Genomic DNA, 5,092 nt, shown 5'->3' with positions numbered 1-5,092 from the left:
AGCGCTTGTTTAACGTCATTAGCTTGACGGTCAGCTTCCTCAGTTGAGGTGATATTTAACTTTGTCCTTCTCCTCCACATCTCCCAAGTAATGTTTGAGTCTTTGACCGTTAACAATGAAGGTTCGTTGCGACTTTTCTTCCATGATTTCTACTTGTCCATAGTTGGAGACCTTGGTGACAAGGAATGGTCCAGACCACCTTGATTTTAACTTCCCTGGAAATAGCTTTAGCCTAGAATTGTAGAGCAATACTTTTTGCCCTTCTTTAAATGTCCTTGGGGCTATGTTGCTGTCATGCTTCTTCTTTGCTCTTTCTTTGTAAATTTTGGCATTCTCATAAGCTTCCGCTCTGAATTCTTCCAATTCTTGAATTTGCAACATCCTTCTTTCTCCAGCGGCTTTGTTGTCCAAGTTCAGAAGTTTCAAGGCCCAGTATGCCTTGTGCTCCAACTCCAGTGGCAAATGGCAAGCTTTTCCATATACTAGTTGGTAAGGAGACATTCCAATTGGTGTTTTGAAAGCTGTCCTATATGCCCAAAGAGCATCATCCAGCTTAATCGACCAGTCCTTCCTTGAAGTTCCCACAGTCTTTTCCAGGATTCTTTTGAGTTCTCTGTTAGATATTTCGGCTTGCCCACTTGTCTGTGGATGGTATGGTGTGGCCACCCTGTGTTTGACTCCATATTTTAGAAGCAATGCCTCTAATGGTTTGTTGCAGAAGTGGCTTCCTCCATCACTGATGATTGCTCTTGGAACCCCAAAACGGCAAAAAATGTGTTTTCTGAGGAAGTTCATGACTACCTTATTATCATTGGTTGGAGTTGCTAATGCTTCAACCCATTTGGAGACATAGTCTACTGCCACAAGAATGTAATTGTTTGAGTATGAGGAGGGAAATGGTCCCATGAAATCTATCCCCCATACATCAAACAATTCAAGTTCCAGAATGAATTGTTGTGGCATTTCATTTCTTCTTGGCAAGTTCCCAGCTTTCTGGCATTCATGGCAGTGCTTCACTAATTCTTTTGCATCTTTGAAGATAGTGGGCCAATAAAAACCACACTGCAACACCTTAGCTGCTGTTCTTTCTCCTGCAAAGTGCCCTCCATAAGTGGAGCCATGGCAGTCCCATAAAACTTCCCTTCCTTCTTCCTCGGATATGCATCTTCTGAGTATGCCATCGGAACATTTTTTGAACAAATACGGTTCGTCCCAGATGAAGTATTTGGCATCATTTACCAATTTCTTCCTTTGATGTTTGTTAAATTCCAAAGGTAAACTCCCAGTGGCCTTGAAGTTTGCTATGTCTGCAAACCAAGGTGCTTTGTGAATTACCATGAGTTGTTCATCAGGAAAACACTCATTTATATGTGTGCTTTGTGTGCTTCCTTCTTCACATGGTATCCTTGATAAATGATCTGCCACCTTGTTCTCTACACCCTTCTTGTCTTTGATTTCAATGTCAAATTCCTGCAACAAAAGAACCCATCTAATAAGTCTCGGTTTAGATTCTTGTTTGGCAAGTAAATATTTTAAAGCTGAATGATCAGTGAAAACAATGACTTTAGATCCAATGAGATACGATCTAAATTTTTCAAATGCAAAGACTATTGCCAAGAGTTCTTTTTCAGTGGTTGTATAATTCCTTTGGTTAGCATTCAAGACTTTACTGGCATAATAAATCACATGTACCAAATTGTCTTTCCTTTGTCCTAACACTACCCCAATAGCAAGGTCTGATGCATCACACATCAGTTCAAACGGTAAGTTCCAATCAGGTGGGGCAATGATAGGTGCAGAGGAAAGTTTTTGCTTCAAAAGTTCAAAAGCTAGCATGCAATTTCCATCAAATACAAAGGGTGTATCAGAGACAAGCAAGTTACTCAAAGGTTTGGCTATTTTAGAAAAGTCTCTAATAAACCTTCTGTAAAAACCAGCGTGGCCCAAAAAGCTCCTAACTGCCTTGACATTACTTGGTGGAGGTAGTTTTTCAATGATTTCCACCTTAGCTCTGTCCACCTCCATGCCTCTATTAGAGATTTTGTGGCCAAGGACTATTCCTTCTGTGACCATGAAATGACACTTTTCCCAGTTTAAGACTAGGTTAGTCTCTTGGCACCTCTTAAGCACCAAGGCAAGGTGGTGTAGGCAGCTGGGAAAAGAATCCCCAAACACAGAAAAATCGTCCATGAAGACCTCAATAAATTTTTCAATCATGTCCGAAAAGATGGACAGCATGCATCTTTGGAAAGTGGCAGGTGCATTGCACAATCCAAAGGGCATGCGTCTATAAGCAAAAACTCCATATGGACAAACGAATGATGTTTTCTCTTGATCACTAGGATCAACTACTATTTGGTTGTATCCTGAATATCCATCCAAGAAACAATAGTAAGCATGTCCGGCAAGCCTTTCAAGCATCTGATCCATGAATGGGAGTGGGAAATGATCTTTTCTGGTGGCTTCATTGAGCTTCCTGTAGTCTATGCACATCCTCCACCCAGTAACAGTTCTTGTGGGTATGAGTTCGTTCTTCTCATTTGGCACCACCGTTATGCCACCTTTCTTGGGAACTACATGGATGGGACTAACCCATGGGCTATCAGAAATGGGGTAGATTACCCCTGCCTGCCATAACTTCCTCACTTCCTTTTGTACCACTTCTTTCATGACGGGGTTCAATCTTCTTTGAGCTTGAATGGAAGGTCTAGCATCTTCTTCTAACAAGATTTTATGCATGCATATGGATGAACTTATCCCCTTCAAATCAGCTAGGGTCCATCCAATGGCATCTTGATGAGTTTGCAGCACCTTGATCAATTCTTCTTCTTGTTCTTGGCTTAAGGCCGAGCTAATGATAACAGGGTGACTCTCATCACTACCCAAGTATGCATACTTGAGATTAGGGGGCAATGCTTTGAGCTCAGGTTTTGGTGCTTCCTTTTCTTCTTTCACTTTCTCTGGCTTGCTTAGCATAGTTGTGTCAGCATCCTTGATATCACTAACTTCAATATCCTTAGTGAACTCCTCCTCTGCCACTTCCTTTATTGTTTCCTCAAAAGTTTCTTGTACTGCAATGTCCACTACATCAACCCTCATGCATTCCCTTAGTGATTCTGATGGATAGCTCATTGCCTTGAATACATTAAACACCAATTTCTCATCATGGAGTCTAAGAGTGAGTTCACCCTTTTGTACATCTATGATGGCTCCAGCAGTAGCTAGGAAGGGTCTCCCCAGAATTATCGAAGCCTTGGCTTCTTCCTCCATATCTAACACCACAAAATCAGCAGGAAATATAAATTCTCCCACCTTCACCAACAAATCCTCAACTATCCCATGAGGGAATTTAAAAGATCGATCTGCCAATTGGAGGGCCATTCTGGTTGGTTTGGCTTCTTCAATCTTCATTCTTTTCATCATTTTTAGCGACATCAAATTGATGCTGGCCCCTAAATCACACAAGGCCTTCTCCACCATGACTTCTCCTATAATACAGGGGATTTGGAAACTGCCTGGGTCCTTCAATTTTTGAGGCAATTTGTGCTGAATGATGGCACTGCATTCTTCAGTTAACAACACAGTTTCCTCATTTCTCCAGCTTCTCTTCTTGGTCATCAATTCTTTTAAGAATTTTGCATAGAGTGGCATTTGCTCTATTGCTTCAGCAAAGGGAATGTTGATTTGAAGCTTCTTGAAAATCTCCAAGAACCTGGAGAATTGGCTATCCTTTTCACTTTTCATCAAACGTTGAGGATAAGGTGCTTTAGGTGTGTAAGGCTTCAAGACCTCTTTTTCTTTTTCTTTTGTTGCAAACGGTGTAACAGATTGTCCTTGTTCTTTGTCTTTCACATTTTCCTTTGCTTCATCCTCTGTGGTTTCCCTTGAAATCTCCTTTAGATTCTTTCCACTTCTGAGGGTTATGGCCTTACATTCCTCCCTTGCAATAGCCTTGGCAGCATGAGAACTGCTTGTCCCAGGGGCTTGCTTAGTCAAATACACAATTTGATTCTCTAGCTTCTGGATGGCAGCTCCTTGGTTTTGCAAGTTAGAATTTACTTCTTCCTTAAAAGCCTTCAATTCAATTATGTCTTGGCTCATGGTTGCAAGCATTCTTTCCATCCGGTTTAATTGATCTTGAAATTGTTGGTTCGGATTAGGTTGGGAATGTTGATTATTTTGGCCATGATATGATGATTGGGGGTAAGTGTTTTGTGTGGCTTGGTATGATCTTTGGTTGGAGTTTTGGTATGGGGAATTGTTTTGTTGGTTGTGGTTGTAAGGTTTGTGGTTTTGTGGTTGGGTTTGTTGGTTTCCCCACCCAAAGTTTGGGTGGTTTCTCCAGCCTGGGTTGTAAGTATTGGCATGTGGATCATATGATTGCCTTTGTTGGTTTCCCACATAATTGGCCTCTTCCCAATCACCTCCTTCAATGCCTTCTTCCTCTTGATCTTGTGTGTGTATTGCAGCCACTTGCTTTGTTTCTAATTGCCTGGTAAGCTCTGCTAGTTGCTTGGCAAACACCTTGTTTTGGGCTAGAATTGTATCAACATGGTTCAGCTCCATGACTCCCTTAGTGTTGTGCCTTTCTGATGCATAGTAGTACTCATTCTCAGCCACTGTCTCGATCACTTCAATGGCTTCCTCCACGGTCTTTTTCTTGTTCAATGAACCTCCTGATGAATGGTCTACGGCCTTCCTTGATTCATACGAGAGCCCATCATAGAAGATGTGCAATTGCACCCAATCATGGAACATGTTTGGTGGGCATTTCCTTGTCAAGTCCTTGAATCTCTCCCATGCCTCGTAGAGAGTTTCACCATCTTGTTGTCTAAAAGTCTGAACCTCAGATCGAAGCCTATTGACCTTTTGTGGAGGGTAGAAACGTGCCAGAAACTTGCCTTCCACCTCATCCCATGTGGTTAGACTCCCCCTTGGGAATGATTCCAGCCACTTAGCTGCCTTGTCCCTAAGTGAAAATGGGAACAAAAGCAGTTTATAAGCATCTTCCTGGACTCCATTAGACTTCACAGTGTCACAAATTCTCAGGAACTTTGTGAGATGTTGGTTTGGGTCTTCATTAGCACTTCCT

At 41.8% G+C, this 5,092-nt stretch overlaps 1 non-coding gene across 1 annotated transcript; it reads left to right on the top strand.

Moving 5' to 3' along the window:
- Nucleotides 1-4,756: 4,756 nt before the first annotated feature.
- LOC148549444 (small nucleolar RNA R71) lies at nt 4,757-4,860 on the top strand. Its single transcript, XR_015898693.1, has one exon. It is a non-coding gene; the product is annotated as a small nucleolar RNA R71 (small nucleolar RNA).
- Nucleotides 4,861-5,092: the final 232 nt, after the last annotated feature.

The sequence above is a fragment of the Arachis ipaensis genome, chromosome B8, assembly GCF_059453495.1.
Source record: "Arachis ipaensis isolate K30076 ecotype BB chromosome B8, ASM5945349v1, whole genome shotgun sequence".
In the NCBI taxonomy this organism is placed as follows: Eukaryota; Viridiplantae; Streptophyta; class Magnoliopsida; order Fabales; family Fabaceae; genus Arachis; species Arachis ipaensis.
The sequence above is the reverse complement of the archived record's forward strand: the minus strand, read 5'-3'. Positions and strand labels throughout refer to the sequence as shown.